Source organism: Tachypleus tridentatus, chromosome 13 (genome assembly GCF_004210375.1).
Source record: "Tachypleus tridentatus isolate NWPU-2018 chromosome 13, ASM421037v1, whole genome shotgun sequence".
In the NCBI taxonomy this organism is placed as follows: Eukaryota; Metazoa; Arthropoda; class Merostomata; order Xiphosura; family Limulidae; genus Tachypleus; species Tachypleus tridentatus.
The window spans coordinates 96,781,365-96,804,710 of record NC_134837.1 but is presented as its reverse complement, the minus strand read 5'-3'; the positions used below and the strand labels follow the sequence as shown (position 1 = coordinate 96,804,710).

Genomic DNA, 23,346 nt, shown 5'->3' with positions numbered 1-23,346 from the left:
ACATTATTGCGCATAAGTTTAATTAACATATAGAATTCTCAATACACTAATTATGAATTGAGTGATATAATCTCTACTTTCACAAAAGCGGTTAAAAGTACCATTTAACTTTATGTATTGAACTTTGACATAATTGATTTAACTGGATGATGTAGATATGAGCATTCCTGTCATCATCGACACGCTTTAAGTTCTGCTTTATATTTTACATTCTCTTGTATGAACGAAAATTTATATATGTATATCGAAAACGCTATTGTATGAAATCTTTCGAGATAGTTTTGAACCACAACGCTTCAGAGCTAATTACAGAATTGACGTGCTTAATTAGATAATTGAGAGATTTTACACCGAAAAGTTGATAAACTGCATTCACAAACTACTTACTAATTTATCTTATGTATTTATTAAAGATGTGACGACATAGCGGTAGAGTATCGTATCGTATCGTATCGTATCGTATCATGAAGCCGTGATACCAAAACATCGTCCGATACGATACGATTCATTTATCTTCACGAAATATGGCAAGTTTTCAATAAACATTACAAGTTTTTTCTACAAATGGAAACAGAATTTCTAATAAATTATATTTTGCTAAAAATTAATGTTACAATACAGAAAGACGAATATTGAGTACTACATGTTGTCTTTTAACAAAAAGCATTACATTGTTACATATTGCAATTTGAAATTTATTATATTTGACAACAAGACTGATAAACACAGTTTTCTTTCTTAACATAAATATATTTTAATATAAAACAATAATACAATTTATAATAACGATTATTACACATGTACAAAAGTTTTAGAAGCTTGCAAACGACATCTGGTCTGAAATTGAATATCTTATCGAGGGTTCACAATGAGCGAATTAATTTTGAGTTGATATAGGTACAATTTACTTAACGGATAATTATCTAACTTCTGTGTTCTTTTTTTCTTTTCTTTTTCGCTGATCACACGTAGTTTTTCCACCGATGAAGTTATATAATATTTGTGTTAATATACTAATGTCCCATATGAATCTCCTGAAGTTAAACGGTTTGTAATGTTCGAAGTCTCTAATCGTTCCTAGTCAAGTATCTGAAGTTCCTATTTAATAAGCTTGAATCACAGTTATAACTTTCGAGGTTTACAGCATACCAACTGTAGCAAACCAATAATATATACTGTCTCTTGGTGCGTCGCGTGATTACAATTATAGGTGTGAAAAGAGAAAAGTTTCTCGGTACTTCAGCCCGCACAACAGTACTGACGATACATTATAATATTTTCGTACAAACATATATTGTTGATTCTTACACTCGAGAATCTTCTACAATTTTAGTGAATAAGCAAGAATTCTGTAATCAAGAATCAACATTCCATCCATGTACCTTTCTAAATATAAATTTAACTCAAACAAACATCGATATTAAAATAAACATATTATAGTATATCCGTACCAAAATACAAAGCAACATAAATTAACAATAACAAAATATATAAACAGATATTAACTTTTTGTATTACTTCTTTTGCTAGCTGCCACTTAGTTGATAAAACCTGAAAATATGAAAAAAGCTCTATGAAGTGTTAAATACTCAAATAATACAGTGTTAGTAATATAGATAAAAAACTGCAGATAAGTCTTTCAAACATTGGAACAAACCGTTGGTAAAACTTCTGTATCTTGAGAGGTATCTATCGACCACTATAATGAAACACGCACCCCTAGAGTTCATCCACATTTGTAGCGGTATTATGTGAAAGACAGTTTGCAACATCGTTTTATGACAACCTGAGCTTGCAGTTAAGGTCATAAAAACGGATAAAAAAATATCACCACCTGTAGTTCAAAGTTCATATGTGTTTTTCTGTGGAATGACAGTCAAGTCCTTTGATTAAGATAGTTGACATGAGATATACTTGTAAAACTGGTATGAACACAAGTTTTAAGGGGAGAAGTTTAAAAACTCTCATGTTTGCTGAGGTGCAGCGATTAATACCGTGTTTGTGTCCAGTGCACTGCTGAAGGTACGTATAAAACTCAGAAGTATTTAGTAAAACGCGCATACAGATACCTAAATATTTCCGTTTTCTTTCATTGAATAGTTCACAAAATCCACTCATTATGTTTCTTTGATTACGAAGGTCATATTCATTGTGTGCTCTACAATATCTAGGCGGAAGTAGCATACGTTTGAAGAAAGGAAATAACTAAAACTACCTGTAAGTTTTGTTGTTAACGGATTTGAACAGTTGTGTTGATGGTGAGTGACTAAACTATTGTGTGCTTAGCATATATTTAACAATACAAATAATTTACACTTTGTGTAAGTGACTTTCTTTATGTAATTTGTTGTTACATTTACACATAAAAAACTACAAAGTTTCATTCCAAGATAAATACGTGTTACAAAACGTGGATCCTACCTTTCCTAACTATTCTTTGTTAATTGTATATCACACTCTCTGTATAAAACTGTAAAAACTAGAAAACAACTAAGACATTTTTGATAAGTATGAAATGCAAGTTTGAAAGTTATAGTTCAAATAAAAACAAGATATAAAACAGAATTTTTATTTTTTTAATGAATTAATATAATGCCTGGTTTGGTTTGTTTTGAATTTCGCGTAAAGCTACACGAGGACTATCTGTGCTTGCCGTCCCTAATTTTGCAGTGTAAAACTAGAGAGAAGGCAGCTAGTCATCACCACCCACCGCCAACTCTTATGCTACTCTTTTACCAACGAATAGTGGGATTGACCGTAACATTATAACGCCCCCACGGCTGAAAGGGTGAGTATGTTTGGTGTGACGGAAATTCGAACCCGCGACCCTTGGATTATTAGTCGAGTGCCTGTCTTAACCATCTGGCCATACCGGGCCTACAGTACCTCTGCTACGTGAAGTTTGGTTACTGTATTGTAGTAATTTTATCATTAATGTTCAAATGTTTTAATGTTAATTTAAATTTAAATATTACGTTTTAGATTTTAAAGGGAGAGTAATAAGATAACTTATTTTATAAATGAGTTAAAAGTTTAAATTGAAAAATAAAAAATGTAAAACCGTATTTTTATTTAAACTATAATTTTTAAATTGAACGTAACTAATTCTCTAAAGAGTGTTTAGTTTTTGTTTTTTTATACTGAAGAGTAATATGTGGTTCTGTAAAACCTGTGTAATAAGGAACAGTTTGGTTGAAAGTAAGCATTAAAGTTTTGTTATATATGTAATATGATATACAGTGTTAGTGTAGTGGTTGACTGTGTTTCTCATATCGAACATAATATGTAAATAGTTTTTGTGTGTTTGTGTGCCAATGTTTACCTTAACTCTCGAATTTTCAGCTTGTTTCTACACTTTTTTCTATCGATGAGGTCCACGAATTACATACTACCGAGCGGTTTTTGAAAGTTACAACATTAGAGTTAAGATCTGACTAGAAGATTAAAAAAAACACCAAAAAACTCTGTGATACCACTCGTTTACTGTGTAAAATACACGTGACCATGAAATGAAATTTTTATGATAAATTCAGCTAAGCTTCTCTTAGCGTGATGTTACACCGTGTATTTAAAAATATGTACAACTCTTGTTTTTAACTGGAAGTTAACGAAAGGTGATTTAAACATACATTAGTTGGTGATGAATTTTGAATTGTTGTTACTGCGTGTTCGAATTTTCTTATTACGTTAGCCGTAAGTCTCACAGTGGTGGAGATACACTGTCTATCAGTCTGAACCTTCAAGTTGCTCGTCTCATATATATATATATATATATATGCACACAATTTTTACATTACTTTGATGTAACTTAAAAGTATTTTGAGGCTATGTAGTTTTCCAACTAGAATTAGCGCTCTGATCACCATTCTGATAGGTGATCACATTTCTTTCATATTGGTGTTTCAGAATATGCGTATCACTACTGTACTTTGCTACCAATTTTTAACTTACAAATTGACTTATAACTCCCTCATTTTTAAAATTTATCTAATCACAAGTTAGGACAAAAGTGCACAGACAGTGATGTATATTTGTTGAGAACGTAATATTATTTATATATATATATATATGCATGAATATTCTAACTACTGATAGCCCTATGTTGCTTTGCTATAAGAAAACACATTTAAGTGGCACTTTCGATCGTGGTTATTGCATTTATTGTATCTACACTGGTTTACACATTTTTGGATTTTGATGTGTAAAGTTATCCTGCATATGAAAACCCGAAAATGTGTGAACCAGTGTAGATAAAATAAATACAATAACCACGATTTTATTTATCATCCCTTTATTTACTTCCTTTTTTGAAGAAAAAAATTATTACTTGTTTACTTATTGTATTTGTAATCAAGTTCTAAACTCAAAGATTCTGTTCCAACTGCAGATTTTATTGTTTATCTATTATTTGCTGGTGTTATGTATTATAATTTATCTCGGACGAGTCTGCAATATATTAAGTATTACGATTACAAATAACTGGAAATTTTAGTTTAGAAGTTAAATGAATATCAGAAGGTATCAAATTGACAAACAATTTTCTTTCTTAACACAAATATATTCTAATACACAACCAATAATACAATTTATAGTAACGGTTATTACAAATACAATGAACGAATTAGTTTTACGTTCATACACAGGCACTTGACAGGAAGATAGCTAGTTCTATTCTTGGGTGGCCTCACACGGTTTACAAACTAATTTTTCGCCGAGGAAGATATCTATGTTCTCGTAGAGGGAAGGCAGCTAGTCAGCACCACCCACCGCCAACTTTTGGGCTACTCTTTTACCAACGAATAGTGGGATTGATTGTCACATTATAACACCACTACGGTTGAAATGGCGAGCATGTTTGGTGTGACGGGGATTCGAACCCGCGACTCTCGGATTACGAGTTGAGTGCCTTAACCACCTGACCATGACGAGCCTAGTGTAGTGGCGTGCTCATTTTAGACCATTACACTGTACTTGGTAATACTTTTTATATGACTCAATATGTAAAAGACTCTGGCTAAGGAGCCCAAAGTTTAGAGATGAACAAAAATATTGGTTCGCAGTGCCCAGATAATCATGCCCTTTGTGTATGGTATATGGTGTTGAGTATGCTATATTAAAAAGGCAAGTCACATGTGAGTTGTATCTGATAGAAAGTCGTTGTAGACTGGAAGAAATGGGAATAACATTCTGACACTGATTTGCGTTCAGTAGGTAATACGATGGCACTGTAAACTTATTGCTTTTTGGAAATGTTATTGACAGCCCCTTTTCAACACAATATATTAATGCGCTAAATCATAAAAGTGTGTTCAGGTCGAGGATTTAGAATTCCTTAGATAGAAAGATATAGAATATGGATTAACTTGGGGTCCAAGAACCATCCAGAAACAGAACCACAACCACAACACGTCGTGTCATAGCTTTTGTAACCAAAGTGCGAGGTATTATAAAAGGTGAGAATCCACGAACACAAAGTTAAGTGGCAAAAGCCGTCCACTTATCACAGACAACACAATAAAAAAGAATCACTATTTAAAAGAACGACACAAGTCACCTGCACACAACTTGTTTCCATGATAGATTTGTTCAACAGTCGGATACTTCAAACAGCTGGCAAATGAAACCGGTATTCGTGCTATTTTATATAAAGACATGACAGTCAAGTTGTTGGACACATCACTTATGGATTTTTATTTCGTTTTGTGTGTTTGCGATAAAACTGTTGAATCGAACAATAGGAACTGTCTTTCTCGTACTTTAGTCTGATTACCGAAAGCCACTGTAGAGAAGGAGGGGTGCTTTGTTTGTTTGTTTGTTTGTTTTTGTTTGTTTTTTGAATTTCGCACAAAACTGCTCGAAGGCTATCTGCTCTAGCCGTCCCTAATTTAGCAGTGTAAGACTAGAGGGAAGGCAGCTAGTCATCACCACCCACCGCCAACTCTTGGGTTACTCTTTTACCAACGAATAGTGGGATTGACCGTCACATTATAACGCCCCCACGGCTGAAAAGGCGAGCATGTTTGGCGCGACAGGGATGTGAACCCACAACCCTCAGATTACGAGTCGCACGCCTTAACACGCTTGGCCATGCCGGGCCAGGGTGCTTTGCACAATAGGTTTACGACAGAGCCTTTTGGAACAGATAAGTTGCGGCAAGGATGTTGTCTAAATGCACAATCGTCCGATAGAGCATGACCGGAAATGGCGACGTGACCTGTAACGACGTGACCAGAAGTTTGTCTTTCTTATCTTAACGTACTCGACCTGTGTATACAGTGTCCCATAATTATCCTGTTTTTCACATGCTTATAAATAAAATGTTTCTCAATTATATATTATGAAGAAAAGGTTTAGATATGAAATACCTTCTATTATTTTCGTTTGAATTTTTTTTAACTCCTGATCTTTAAACATTTGGAACTAAAACGTAGTACACACGGATGGAAGGTAAAACTTATTTATTAGACTAACTATCATATTTTCTTTCTCTACTGCTGTTCAAATTTGTTAGAATATTTTTAATATTCATATGAAAATTCAGTATTTTCACGCCGCGTTATATTAAAATATTATAATCACAAGTTAACTGTAGTGGCCTGTTTTTCAGGTTATAGGTGTATTGTGTTGGTTACATAAATATGATTTGCAGTCTCTGGCAAAGGCATGGAACATAATTTTATTAGTGTTTTACGTTTGTATATACTGATTTTGTGGTTCATAGACACCTAAAATAGGCTGTCATGTTGTGGGGCAAACTTGAAGAATATAGTTCGAAATAAATATTGATAACAACGGAGAATTTCGGAAACAAGCTTTTAACAATGGATGGATTTAAGGAGGAAATTTACAACAGTTTCAAGAGAAATCGAAATGATGAAGTGGAGGCAATACATTAATTTAGAACAGTGTGATTACGTTTGCGAATTTGTTTGTTCGTGACAAATCTGATGGCTTTGTTTAATGTGGCTCTAGTATCCTAGGGTGCGCATATTCAACTGACACTCTGTCATTTCTCGGTACAAGTATTCCTGGAACTTTATTAAACACTTTGATAGAGAAGTTTAGGTTAACTACCTTGTGATTAATTCCATCAAATATACTACAGGATATTTTGGGTTATATATTGCAAAATGCAGAGATGCCAACCATTACGATATGAGCGTAATCATTACGAATTTGGTGTATACATTACGACTATACGCTCATACAGACAAATATTACAACTTGTTGCAACTCCCAAATTATTATATATTATATAGGCCTATACAATAAAGTGATAAATTGTTCCCCCAGGGCTTTAAAAGGGGTGAAAAGAAAATTTCTAGTGAGATACAAATAAAAGATTTGTTTTGGAATTTCGCACAAAGCTACTGAGGGCTATCTGTGCTAGTCCTAATTTAGCAGTGTATACAAATCAAATTTTGAATAGTGGGATTGACCGTCACATTATAGGCATGTTTAGCGCGACGCGGGCGCGAACCCGCGACCCTCCAAAGGCCATGGCTAAATAAAAGACATAGTCCAAATGGCTACTTGCGATAATCATGTTTGTGCTTGAAATAATAAAAAAATATTTGTATCTCCAACGCTAATCAACAGTTTGAGTGCGGTGCTTCTCCATACCAGTGCTTGTCAGCCAATCAGCGCTCGCGTAGATGGGTATTTCTCGTTTTCTAAGCGGCATAGAAACACCAATGCGATCGTTCACAAGTTGGAAGAAAAGAGGCCTCGTTCACCAGATTGTCTTGTTTCTGGTAAATCTAAAACGACTAAAACTGTGAATCAAAAATTTAGGAAAGAGTATAGTGCAAAATATCCGATCATTGCATCAAAAGTCAGTGACAATCATGCGTTTTGTACAGTTTGTCACATCGATTTTTCTGTGGCGCATGGCGGGATAAACGATTGTTCCAGACATACAAAATCGGCATCTCATCAACAAAAGGCTGAGGCGAAGACAAAAACGATGCAGATAACGACATTTATGAGTAAGAATTCAGAATATGAAACCATAAATGCAGAAGTGATGTTCACGCAATTCGTCATTGCTCATAATTTACCCCTAGCTGTAGCCGATCATGCAGGACATTTATTCAGAAAAATGTTCCCAGACTCTGATATATCGAAAAAATAGGTGTATGCAGTCAAATGGACAATGTTGTTATAACTCCCAACCATCCAGAGACATTCTCATGAAAGCAAAGGCTGCAACAGCTGCAAAACTATTACAATAAGTGTCATAAACATGATATAAACTAGTCCTTACACAAAGGCTTTTTCTGCTTACTGTTTGTGCATGTTTCTTACTCTGAACTAAATAAAAGACATAATTTCAAAATAATTTTTTTAAATTCATTTATTAAATACACAAAACACAGTCATAAATGAGCAATCTATAGCAGTATTAAATAATAAAAGTTATAATAATAATATAATAATAAACAGCTTAGAGACATTGGTCAGGCCTAGTAGCCGCAAATGATAAAGGGCTCTGTCTACAATCATTACTTTCAGTCATTTAAAATAGTTGGCATCTCTGAAAATGATATGTATTATATAATCTGATGTTAAGGGATCAGCTCGGCATGGACAGGTGGTTATTGCGTTCGACTCGTAATCTGAAGGTCGCTGGATCAACTCCCCGTGACACCAAACATGCTCGCCCTTTCAGCCGCAGGGGCGTTATAATGTAATGGTCAACCCCACTATTCTTTGGTAAAAGAGTAGCCCGAGAATTGGCGGTGAGTGGTGATGACTGAATGCCTTCCCTGTATTCTTTCACTGCTAAAGTAGGGACGGCAAGCGTAGATAGCCCTCGTATAGCTTTGTGCGAATTAAAAAAAAAGTCGGTAAGAGAACAGGTAAGAGACACAGAGGTAACAGATGGTTTTAAAAGTAGAAATAACTTTCAAGCACATACGAATCTATTGACCATTCTGTAATAAACTGTTATTGTCATTTCCACCCTGGACTTCAGGTTAGCGTTGCCGTCGAATCCAATGAATTCCACTTTGTATGGCACGTCTGAATATATTTACATGGTAACTCTTATGTTTCCTGTTTTCTTTTTCTGTTCCTTATTATGTTTTATTCATTTGAAGTAAACCGAATGAAAATCAATCTAAAAAATGTGTGACATATCACTTTCTGCTTTGTTTGTTTTTCTCTTTAGAATAGTTCTACGTTTTCTATATTTATTTCAATAAACTGTTCTCGTAGTTCGGTTGTCACGAAGAAAAAACTATAGTAATCTATTAAAAACGTGCTGTATATCTGCTTTGTAATGTGCCAGTATAAAAACATCCAGAGAAAATGAATCTATAGCTAACAGGATGTTCGTGCTGTTTCTACCACAGGGATCAAACTTAAAGTTTGTGTTAGGCATACAGGATTGTTTAGTGTGGGTGTTACTGTTAAGTTTATTTTGTGACTTAATATATGTAATGATTGTTCAGTTTTTAAGGCAAGTCGTATGGTGTGTTTGCAGTTGCCTTGGTTTTACTAATGTATGATACTTGAATCTTTGGTATTTTTCTTCTTACTTTCACCGAATATTGTTGAATCATCGCATGTATAACATATAACATACATGCAAATTAAAGAAGTAAAGTGAAATGAGAAGTAAAGTGCTGTCGGAAAGAGTTATAAAACGTTATTTTGTGTGTAGGAGATTAGCCATAACAGCCGATATTTTAAAGCAAGTTGAACAGTTTATTAGAAACAAAGATAATAATTTGTTTGTCAAAGGTTGTTGCTAATAATTGAACCCTTCTGTGCGGACTCTGACGTAAAGAAGACAAGCATTTGAAGTTCAGAATACAACCGTAGTAACATACGGTATAGCGTAAGTGGATTATTCTCTGATACTATTATTATAAGAGTAGAGGAAAATAGTTCATCATGTCAGTTGGATTTTAAAATAATTGAATTAGCGTAGGTGGACTTTTGACAAAAAAAAAGAGAGAGCCTGGCATAACTAGGTGGTTAAGGCGCGCGACTCATAATCCGAGAGTCACGGGTTCGAATCCCCGTCACATCAAACATGCTCGCCCTTTCAGCCGTGGGGGTATTATATAGTGACGGTCAATCCCACTATTCGTTGGTAAAACAGTAGCCTAAAGATGGGCGGTGAATGATGATGACTAGTTGCCTTCCCCCTCTGGTCTTACACTGCTAAATTAGGAACGGCTAGTGCAGATAACCCTCGTAGCTTTGCGCGAGATTCAAAAACAAACAAACAAGAAAAGAGAAATATTTAGGATTTAGATAAGCCTCTGATTTTCTATAGTGTAAATAATTTTGAACATACACTTGACGTGTTTTGAATGTATATTATTTTAAAACAAATGGATTGTGTGCTATCCGTGTATTGTTCAAATTTATTGCCAACAAGTCACAAGCACTTACATATACAAGACCCTGACAGTTTGGCTTTAAGTCCCCAATCTTACCTCTAAGGCACCTGTGGGAAAGATGTTCGGAATACGTTTCAATGCTGTCTTTATGCAACGTTGATTCGCAACATTATTCGTTATGCAGAGAGGTTAAGTAAAGAAGAAATCAGCTCTGAATATAATATCCACTTTTAACGTAATTCTAAGTTAAATGTAAACGTAAAACATTCTATAACGTATTTCTTGGTTTGGTTTATTTGGAATTTCGCACAAAGCTACACGAGAGCTATCTTCGCTAGCCGTCCCTAATTTAGCAGTGTAAAACTAGAGGGAAGACAGCTAGTCATCAAAATCCACTGCCAGTTCTTGGGCTACTCTTTTACCAACGAATAGTAGGATTAACTATCACATTATAACGCAACCACGGCTGAAAGGGCGAGCATGCTTGGTATGATGGGGATTCGAAAATTACTAGTTGAATGCCTGAAGCACATAGCCATGCCGGGCCAGCTAGTTCTCTGCACGAATTTGAGCGTCCATCTTAATAATACTTACGAAAAGTGAACTGCATTACAGTTTGTTTCCCTTCAAAATTGATTAGTTATTTGTAGAGCTGCATTACAGTTATATGGAAAATTTGCATAAAGGTACACAAAGACTATCTAAGCTCGTTGTATAATCTTGACTTGATAGACAAGATTACCAGTTCTCATACTGTAGGTGATGAATACATGCTTATTTTTAAAATAGGCTTCACATTTATTACCGATATATCACTTATTTTGATAATATCTTTTATCAGTATAAGCAATTCTATAATAAAAAACGGCATGTAGTAAATTTTGTTATTATGAGATGATATAGTACAACGATGTTTAAGAACCGGTGAACTATTATTATAATCGAATCTAATGGATAATGAGACTTCTCTACTGTTCGTATAATGCACTTAAGGCGTTTATAAAGCGAAGAGTAATACTGTGGCAAGGGGATGCGAATTGATGACCTTAGGATTCCTAAACCGTCACAAGAAAAACATTTGGTAGGAGTGACGATTATTTCTCTAAAATAATTCGTTAAATTAAGACTTAAAACGTGTTCGTGTGCTTGAACATTATATATTTTCATTTCGATATTTAACATTGTAGATTAAGGTCGCAAACATGTGCTTGTTCATTTATTTGATTATTACCTAGAATTTGGATACAAATTGTTAACTTAGCAACCATTTATTTGACATTTTACACATCACTTTTCGAAAAGGAAACCCAGGCCTATAAGGTGAAATATTTTCATATATGATTTTAAACTACGAAATTTCTACATACAGATTATTTTTGTGTTGTTGTTAAGTGCCAATCTACATGATAAGCCTTCAGACTTCCTGCTGAGCCACCAGAGAGCATAAAGTAATGATTTGGGAAGAACGCTCCCTTTCTTAAACCAGTATCTTTTCTCAGCTGTAGAACAGCTAAATACATTCAAAATGTTATCTATCCTTTGCATAATACGCTGTCATAGGATCATTGTAAAACTAAGCCTTACCGAAACCTGATACATTTAGGCTGTTTTAGTACGATTGAAATATCGTTGTTGAACATTTTCGAAGCACTTTTTATTAACGGTTGAGAAACATGCTAAAACAAAGTGATTGAAAGTTAGCTATTCCAGTGCAGTGTAGTAACTGTTTTTACCATTTCGTAAACTCACTGACTGACAAAGAACCAACGAGTTTCGAGGTCCCAAAATGTTATTCGCGCAGAAAAGAAACAGGCCATTTTAGATCACCCTGTAGAACAATATTCATCCATGTCGTACCCTACACTGGGGTATAGGAGCTGAAAGGGGCACAAGGTCCCACCAATAATTTCTTAACAATAAGTTGTTTTAAACATATAATTAAACATTATTATAACTGTGCAGGTATTGTAAAGTCAAAGAAATATTACATTTGGTTGGTCTACGTTATATGTTACTGTTGACTGTGTTATGGGTTATTGAATAATATATTTTTGGCAAAATTGATTTTGAAAATTAAAAACAAATACTCATAGGGTATCTATAAAATGTATTCCACTTTGTTTCGTTGTTTAACAAATCTAGATCATGGTATTATTTGAAAATAATCATATATATATTGTGGCAGGTTTACCATTATATAACTATTGTTTGTTTAAATTAAATATATATTTTAGAAATATGCATAACTTATACTATTATTGTGTTGAGGAATAATTCGTGAGCGTTTTTTCAAGTTAAAAAAATATATTCATAAATGAAACGCTTTCGCAAAATATTTCATGTCATTTGTTAGATAATTTTTTGCTCTAATAGATGGTGTGTTTGATTTTCATATGTCTTTAATTTTTGCTTTCATTTTCAGCTCAATAAATGGAATGTCAAGTGGACAAAATCGAGCATTTTCGACACCATCTGCTTTTCGCATTTAATTTCTGGCAATTTCGTTTAAAACAATGCATACTATATACCTAGGTATTACATGAAATAACGTATCATAATAAATGTTTTGGGTGTAATGTGTTCATGTATTGAAGTATTGTATAGTCTTGCATGTAATGCTTGAATGAAATTATTTAAAAACGCTCACGAATTATTCCTCAACCTAATATATCTATATTGCGAAATTCTCGCCTATTCACTAATGGTCTGGCATGGCCAGGTGGGTTAAGGCGTGTGACTCGTGATCTGAGGGTCGCAGGTTTGCATCCCCGTCGCGCCAAACATTCTCGCCCTTTTAACCGTGAGGGCGTTATAATGTGACGGTCAATCCCACTATGCGTTGGTAAAAGAGTAGCCCAGACGAAGACTAGAGGGAAGGCAACAAGTCACCTCTTAAGTTACTCTTTTTATCAACGAATAGTAGGATTAACTGCCTCATTATAACGCCTCCACGGCTGAAATAGCGACAGGGATTTGAACTCACGACTCTCAGATTACGAATCGAGTGGCTTAACCACAAGGCCATGCCGGGCCAGCGAGTTCTCTGCGTGAATTGTACCTACATCATCTCGAAATTAACTCGCTCGTAAACTTTCGATAAGACATCAAGAAAGTTGCAGACCAGAAAGAAGACTCAATACTATTTATAATTTTGTGAAACATTTGTACAATATCATTATTTGCAATAACCGTCATTGTAAATTGTGTTATTGTTTGTATATTAAGATATATTTGCGTTTTAAAAAAAGAAACTGTGTTTATCAATCTTGTTGGCAAGTATCATAAATTGGATACATATCGACAATTATTCAACTTCTGTTATGTATTATAATTTATCTCGGACGAGTCTCCAATTTTTTATGATACGTATACACATGTAGTAGGGTTTCAAAAACTAGAATTTTAATAAACAGCAGTACAATTTATAATAATGGTTATTACAAATATTGGTTTATTTACAAGAGATTTACAAAATTACAAACTGTGCTGAGTCTTCTATCTGGTCTAGAACTGAATATTTTACCGACGGTCCAAGTCCACGACATGCAAATTAATTCTGAGTTGATATTGTTAAGCCTCGCTTAAGCGCTGCTTTTTCTAGGATGGCCTCATTTCGCTTACAAGCTGATTATTTACCGACGGAGATAGTAGAAAAACTAATATTCGAAGTTAAATCGCAGAAGTTTGTAATGTTCGAAATCTTTAAACGTTCCTGGTCAAATATCTGTTGTTTTCCGATTAGTAAAGCGTTAACCAGAATTGGTTTCGGAGGCTTATAATATACTGACTGTAACTAACCAACAATATTCTATTACTGTCTCTCGGCTAGTTTTATATCAGTCAGGCAAGATTCTCGAATGTTCAACAATATTCGAAGATACGCTACTTTTTTCGTAAAACATAGGTATTGTTGATTTTTACGCTCGAGAATCTTCTGCAGATTTATAGAACAGGTGGGACTTGTACAATGCACATTTAACAATATATAACACATGCGTCAAACTGAAAAAAAAAGACGTAGATATTATAATAAATGTATAACAATAAATCCTAAATTTAAATTATCATTCAACTAAGTTTTAAGCTATCGGGAATTGTCCTATGTAACAGTGTACAAATTATAATAATAGCTTAAATATATTGTTTTTGCTAGTAGATAAAATTATAACATACGTGTGTTACCTTCTTTGTATTATGAATATAATCAATGATGTTTTGACAACACAACTGAAAAATATTATGATCTCATGAACTAGGATTTTTATGCCCCTTCCCCTCAAAATACAAAAGGCACTTCCACGGTTGTGGTAGAACTTCGATAGTTTGTGTAGGCAGAGGAAACAAAGTAGAAATGTATTGGATTTATTCTTGATTTTTTGTCACTTTAATTTTCATACATTCCTTTATTAATGGTGTGAAAATACGCCTTCTATTTTACTTGATCTGGAGTATGTTACTTACAGCTTCCACACATGCGTGATATAAAGAAACAATCTACTTTAGTGCTGTGGAGAATCCAAACATTAAAATTTGTAGTGTATTTTATACCCTATTCAATGTAAACTTATTGTTCCTATGTTAGTAAACTACATAACAAGTATGCTTAGTTTTACTTAATATTTATACTAAGGCCGTGCTCATATTAGAGTTATATTTCTTTGAGCGGTCCTATGGTAAATGAACTAATATATACTAAGTTTACATCTAGCAAGCGTGTTTATTCTTAAAAACCTGGATGTTATGATTTTACGTCACCTGTTATTAAGCCAAAAATTCGTATTGCGACTGTTGCTAGATTCACAGAAATCAGAAATACATAATTGTAATTACACTATCAAAGAAATATATAGCTATGTGTTAGTTTCGGTTATTGAAAGGGCAAATTATGGGGTGAAACCATGTAATACAATGTTTTCGAAGTTTTCCTTTCGAAGGTTGTATTTATTTTATAAACTGTGAGTGACATTACTTTTATAGGACCTAAAATGTCATTTCGTTCACATAAATAACGAGCAAATAATCGCCATTTCTTTCGAAGTAAATGTAAAGATTATGTCTGTACTCCACAATATAGATAAGATCATAAATGGTAGAAGGATAGAAATTGTGTTTTACACATGACGAGTTGTGTGTTCACGACCTTTGCTATTATTTGTAAATTTTATCATTTCTCTGCACATTTTCTGTCTAAATCGACTTTAGTGTTAGTTATTGTTCAGAAGACAGGTTTGTTCGTTATTATTTTTTGTATATACTTTTAAACTGCACCTGTACATTTAATTCTGTCCCCACCACTACCAAGATCGTGCTTCATAGAAATAGCCCGTGCACGAGGATTTGTTTTGCGAGAGTATTAGATTCAATGTGTTTGTGTTTTTCATAACTCAGCTGTAAGTATGCAGTGTTCTAGACCCCCTCGTAGTAATAACCCATGTGACGGCTCTTGGCTGCAGAAACTGTGTCAGCTCTTACGTAATACGATCAACCTGTATAGTTAGTTTCTCTGTCTTCTGGGCCAACTTCCTTGGTTGAGTTTGCGTGGAGTGTGAACCATGTCATTGACCTCTCCCTTGGCAGCCCGTTAGGAAACCCACTTTTCTCAAATGTAGGGGACGCCTCAGTGACCGAGGAAAGGTTGCTAAGGTGACGAGCACGTATTCAAGTAATATATACAAACCACAATACCCGGATCTCTGTTTTAATGGTTATCACATTAGATTACATTTTTATAAACTAATGATTAAGATTCCAAACTTTTCTGTTGTTTTTCAGAACTTTACTAGAGAGCTGTGGCATTAATAAGAATAAGTTTGTGTACATCTTCAAACTTATTCAGATTTCGTGCAATTTGGGAAAGAAAATATTGATTCAATAAGGAATTTATTTTAGTCACCTCAAGTGTTAAAGTTCACAGTTTCTAAAATAAAGATATTCAGTCAACACGGTAATGATCCGTTGACTGGAAAGAACAACATATCGGATAAGCTATTTAACCCTTCTGTTTGGACGGTTCTTTATTTCGTGTGTTTTAACAGGAAGAAAAATAAAATTACCCCGCCATTAACTTAAATAAGAGCGCGGTAATACTGCTTAAAGTGAACGTTCAATCTATATTGCACATGGATCTTGCTGTTTAGGACTGCTGTTTTTCAAAACTAACAACTGAAGGATTTGGCTATCTTTTAATCGCATTTCCTCCGAACAAGAAACACGCAGGTATTACGAAAACTATAATAATTTGAATGGAACTGAAAATTACATTTTTATGAATATTATTCATGTGAGTGTGTTATTGAATGCTATGAAACACCTAACAAATTTATTAGTAGTTGCTAGTTGCTGTTTTGAAATCCCTGTAAAATCATATTGGTGAATGGCTTGTTTATTAGAATCAACAGCGACTATGACAGTAAGCGTCACTGCTTGGCCTATGATCATTAGACTTCATGTTATAGGTAACGTGAACCCAGTCACGTTTGATATTCCTTAAGGGTTACTACATGTAACAAAAAGAGCAACGAATATACCACATTCTGTGAACTTCATTATTCTAGAAGTGAAGTTAAAGTATTTGCCACGTTGTATTAAACAGATTCTCGCTAATATTTTTGAAGGATATGGTACGTTATTGTCTCCTTAATGATACTTCATCTTGAAATGCGCATCTTAGGTTATATGCGTCGTCTTTAGTAATTGTCAATATGATGGATTAAAACTTCAGTATTAGAATAGGAATATTTATTCTGGAACCTTGTCATATCAACACCCTTATATAGGGGCCATAATCCTCATATAGGGTGTCTCCAAAATTGTATAATTTCATTGTGTTATAAAATGTGGCGATTACTAAATAATACATACATTTGTTTGAACAGTGATGATGAAAATTTAATTTCCCATAATCCCATTCCATACCACGTGCTCAACGTAGGCTACACTTTCACCGATTACAGTCTGCGTGGACTGTCATATTGTTCATCACTTCAGGGAATATTCCGAATCTTCTGGCGGAAATTGGCCTTGAGCTCATTAATAGCCCGAGGCTTAGGGTTAGCATAAATTCTGTATTTTGGATAACTTTCCAAAATAAGTCTGAAGGTTACAACTCAGATGGAGGCCATTACTGCGTTCTCACGTGGTGTTACAAGGAATTGTGGGAGCATATTTTCATCTTTAATATTTACATAAATCCATTCATTATATGATATTCCCTAAGTTTTGTACATTTTTGGGCCACTAAGGAAAGAATCAGCATGGAAAACTCGAAATTAGGTTTATAATTCCCAAATATTTGGCGTTGATTGGTCACCCACTGAAAAATTAACCTCATTACATGTTAATATAAGTATATTAGATATGGATATTCGTTGCTTCTTTTATTTTAATCTGCCACTACGATATAGCATGTCTGGTAGAGAATATATTGTAAGAAAGAGAAGTTTGACTTTAATATTAATTCTAGTTAAGAAGGAAATTATGTAACAAGTGGCACAATGTGTTGCTTGAAGACTGCTTGTCTGTTTTTTTAATTTCGCGCAAAGCTACACCAGGGCAATCTGCACTAGCCCTAATTTAGCATTACTGGCAACTAGTCATCACTACCAACCGCCAACTGTTGGGCTACTCTTCTACTAACGAATAGTGGGATTGACTTTAGTTTGTAAGGCCCTCACGACTGAAGGGGCGAACCCGCGACCCTCAGATTGCGAGTCGAGTACCCTAACCCCTTGCCCATGCCGGGCGTGTTGGTTGAAGGAAAAGTGTTTATTTACGGATATTAACGCCTTCTGTTGTATTCCAATTGAAAATTATGTTACTCTAACACTAAAATAATTCTTAAATATAAAGCAAACAAGTAAGTGTTTGATGTAATTTGATTTATCTTTATAGAAATTTTCCTTTAAAAATCTGTTTTGTTGCACGTATTTTATTAACATTGAGTTGAGAAATTAAAAAAAGACGGTAATTTAAGCAACTGGAAACGTCATGAAGTTTATCAAAAACGATTCATTGGAATTTTGAAAGTACAGAATCAAGCTAATTTTAATCCAACCTTGTTTGTGAACTGTTTGGTATTGCCATCCATACACTCAATTTTTCAATTTTTTTATTATTTATTTTAGAATTTGAAAGATCACACTCAAATTCACTGTAGGCCACAATCTCTTTGACCTCCCTTCAAACTTTTATTATTGTTATTATTTTTGTGTCATATATATTTAATATGGTTTACCAAATCATACTGATCTTATTTTTATTCAAAAGCTTATTAATGGAAATTCAGTAATCAAAGTTTGTAATCTGAAAATATATCGGCATATTAGATTATTATTCACAGCACCAAACAACTGTTTTATCTATGAGATAGGGAGTGTCGAATTTAATTTTTTGTTCGACCGTCTCTATTTTGGTTACGTGTTGATAATGCGTTATTACAAGGTTGTTAGGGCTACATGTTGACTATTAGTACGTTACGATTTCTTCCCCGCTGGTATAACGGTAAGTCTACGGATTTACAACGCTAAAATCAGGGGTTCGATTCACCTTAGTGGACTCAGCAGATAGCCTGATGTGGCTTTGCTATAAAGAAAACCCACTCACACGTTATGTTTGACTACTTACGCGGCCCGGCATGGCCAAGCGTGTTAAGGCGTTCGACTTGTAATTCGAGGGTCGTGAGGTCAAATCCCGGTCGCACCAAACATGCTCGCCGTTTCAGCCGTGGGGGCGTTATAATGTGACGATCATTCCCACTGTTCTTTGGTAAAAGAGTAGCCCAAGAGTTAGCGGTGGGTGGTGATGACTAGCTGCTTTCCCTCTAGTCTTACACTGCTAAATTAGGGACGGCTAGCGCAGATAGCCCTCGTGTAGCTTTGCTCGAAATTCAAAACAAACAAACTACTTACTCGTCGATCAATGCGTTATGGTCGTAATGGCTTGACACAAAATCAAGTAAAATCAGTTTACTTTCAACTGACAAAAGCTTTAAAACAAGTGACACTTGTTATGATTGAAATCATCAACAGGGTACAGATTTAAACATTATACAATGAGGTATGCAGCGGCGTAAAAAATTCCATTCGATCAACATGACAAACGAAAGAAAATTATGACAGCAGTTACACAGCTACGAATAACTTTTAATCTAAAATGAGTTTTGTGAAATAAAACTTACTTAGATTAAAAGAGCAACTTTTAGAAATTAATGACAACAATCCTTTGTAATAACCTGACCAGAAATACTTCACATTATAAATAATTTCACCAGAAAGTTAAAACTAATAATAACTGGAATCCATTCAATTGACAGAGAAACGTAGCTATTAACACATATTGTGGATTGACGCGTAAAAATAAACACATTGTGAACACTGAGCTAATTTTTTTTTCGTACTGTTTGTTTTCGTGTAGTTGTGTGCATTTGTTTCCGCAGTGATACGGTTGTTATTTTTATATTTTTTAAAAGGATTTTTTATGTTATTTGATGCGCGTGTAGTTAAAACATCGCTGATATAATCGGATAATGGGCTGAACAGTTTATAGCACATGATGGTAGTAGGAACACCCTTCTTGTCGGATTTAAAGAAAGACGTATTTCGAACGTTACGAAGTGGTGAGCGTCTGTTTGAGAAATTTATTTATTTTTGCAGTTTAAGTATTTTTATATCGATATGTTCTTATACTATTTAATTCTGAATGTTGTCAAATAAGTATCAATCCATACTACTAAAGTAATAGTCTTCTGGGTTTTCCTAACAATATAAAAAAATCATTAATGTTTAGATAAACACGAAACGTTGTTATTTTGCTAATCATATATTTGGTATACTTATCATTCGAGTCTTAAAAAATCAGTACATACTCTGATAGCTCCGGCATGGCAAGGGGGTTAAGGCGCTCAACTCGTAATCTGAGTTTCATGGGTTCGAATCCCTGTTGCACAAAACAGGCTCGTCTTTTCAGCCGTTGGGGCGTTATATGTGACGGCCAATTCCACTATTCATTGGTAAAAGAGAAGCCCAACAGTTGCCTTCCCTCTAGTCTTACACCGTTAATTTAAGAACGGCTAGTGCAGATAGCCCTCGTGCAGCTTTGCATGAAATTAAAAAACAAACAAAAAAACAATAGACATTAATCGAAACGCTCGGAAGCAGACGTTTCTAACAAAATTATCAGTGTATGTAGAGAGAAGGCAACTAGTCATCACCACCTACCTCCAACTCGTGGGCTTTTCTTTTATCAACGAATAGTGGGATTGACCGAACATAATAACGCCCCAACGGCTGAAAGGGCGGGCATGTTTGGTGCGACGGGGATTCGAACGCGTGACCCTCAAATGACGAGTCGAACGCCTTAACCCACCTGGCCATGCCGAGCCTAATGTCTATTGAAAATTAATTTTGTCATTTCAACTTTTTTAACACTTCCCTCGAAGCTTTGGGTTTCCGTTAGTCTAGTAATCTTAAATGTGATTCTAGTAGTGTTATTGCCCATAGATAAAACCTTTACGTAATGCTTCAAGCTATTATTCGAAACTGAAAGCATTTATTATCAGATTATGATGTGTAACGATACATGTGTTTGTAATCAGATTTTTTCCAGCGAAAGCATCCGAATGTCCATACAAAAAAAAAAACAATTATTTGAACAAAAAATATAAAAACATTTGAGCCGTTAAATATTTTACATTTGACAAGGTTTATCGTTTTTTTATATGCGAAATATCTTACTTTTTAAGCGTGTTAAATGTATTAAAGATGAATTGTTTATTATCAAACCCTAAATATATCGCTTGGCAACCAAGAAAAACAAAACGACTACAGCAGCCAACTCATGCACACGTACTACGACATGAAATTGTGTATTCACCCTTTTATACCTGTAAGCTCTGATGAGGGCTAGGGGTGACTAAGGCAAATGTTAGCTAGTGGAATAACAGTATATTTCAACCTTGGAAACTCACAAAGGTTTCGCTTGTTTGTTTTTTTTTTGTTGTTGTTTTTTCTTCTTAAAGTTAAGCGGATGTACCCGGAAGTGAAGCTACACCAGTAATAAAGCTGAAATAGGAAATGGGCGAATATGTGTTAATATTTACAGTACTTTCTTTGTACAGCTAACGTGTTATTAGTTTTAGATCGTTGTCCAAAAGTCAAGGAAATTCTCCATTCACATCTCAGTTCATGTTGTAGCTGACATAGCTTCAAAGTTCAAACCACATGTCCGATGTATTAAAGCCCGGGAAAAATTATCAGCTTATTTGTGACGATTTTGTTCTTAGCCCTCGGATATAGTTGCGGAAGTGCTCTACCCAACGCCGCTTGCTTGTGTGTCGTCTATAAATAGTGTGTTGTTTCTCTACCGGCTATCGTAGATGTTACGCCACAGAACTCAGAGTTTTTGACCCCATGTGCTGTTTTCCTTCTGCTCTGGGAATTGGTGACGTCACAACGCCAGTGTTTTACATCTCGTGAAGCTGGGTGACCAGCATTTTAAAACTAAGACGCCATTGTATCGAAATAACTAATTGTAGGAAACAATGAGGATCATCGTAGTTTTGTAACGTGTTATTATTGCAAATTACTCTTAAGTAATTTTCACTTAAATGTTTGCCAATAATAACACTTAATCACTCGAACGTATTATAATAATTTTGAACTATTTGGTGTTAAATGTTTAACACATTAATATAACTTCAGGAATTAACAGCTATGTACTTTCTACACCTTCTGAAGTTTCAGTTTGTTATATGTGTATCCATCTGTCGAACAGACAAAAAAACGTTACTTCTTTTTAAAAAAACAAAAACACACATATGCCAGTCGTAGTGTTTTGCTGCCTGTACAAACTTCCCTAAGTCAAGTGAGTCTCACTCTGCTTTTTGAGCTTCTTCCATGGACTTTACTTATCAGAATATCTTTCAACCTTCTCCCAGCTCCAATTATAATTCCAAAGCATTTTGCTGTATATCGCCAGTTGTCTTTTTGCATTTGTATGTTTCGGTACTTCCTTATTAGTTTTCTGTCTAGCAGATCTGTCGCTAGTCTACAACACAACGTTTCTAATATTTAAAATTATAGTTGTTTATTCGTCAATTCTAGTTTGCTATCACTTCTGAACATTTCTTTGAAATTGAAGTGTGTTATTTTAACAGTTCTTTACCTTAACTTTTTCAAAAATACGTATATGCATAAAAAATCAAAGTACTGGGAGATACACGATAGGCTTACAGAGTAATTGTTATTCAAATTGGTTCAATATCGAGAGTTTAGGTGTTTGTATATTTATAAATTGGCTGAAACCGCTTCGAACAGATGTTTAGCTTGGGTTTCTCGATGCCAATGAATAAGTTTAAACAATTTATTTGCTTAGATTTTTAGAACAAAATACATAAAAATATTTGTGTAATATTAGAACAAGTGACTCAAGATTACAATACTATGCGTAAAGATTTCTATTTGTAGAAGTATAAAAATCAGATCAATTTTAATTCATATAGAAAAGCCATCCAAAATATGTGATGGTTGGAATTTGGGATATTTGCACATGAACAAAACGTTGTTATAGATAAAAATTAAAGACACAGTTTAGATATCCCCAAACTCGGGTATAGAATAGCCCTTCATAATTTAGAACTGCTAACCACAGGTAGGGCAACCCACAGATATCTTTTATAAAATGGCGGGACTCTTCCACTTTAATAAAAATTTACAATAGTATATCGTGGAGCATTTTGAATAGGAAATTGCGAACTCGGACAGGGAACTTGGTTGTCATCGCATTTTCTAGCTAAAGGCCACTTATGGTTCATATTTACAGGAAAAGAAAATGAATTCTTATGCTAGCTTGTTAACAAGCGAAATAAGATAATCAATCAGTGCAGGAACTTTGTTGCAACTGTACAAGTTAGTGTTCTTAGAATATTTAGTTTAGAACACTAAATTCTTTTTAAATTTGGATTAAGAATATTTTTAAATATTAAGTATCAAACTTC

General features: G+C 34.4%; 1 protein-coding gene across 2 annotated transcripts in view; it reads left to right on the top strand.

Moving 5' to 3' along the window:
- The window catches only part of LOC143237456 (putative nuclear hormone receptor HR3), a 69,602-nt gene that overhangs the window by 11,876 nt on the left and 34,380 nt on the right, over positions 1-23,346 (top strand). The gene's annotated exons all lie outside the window — the stretch shown is intronic.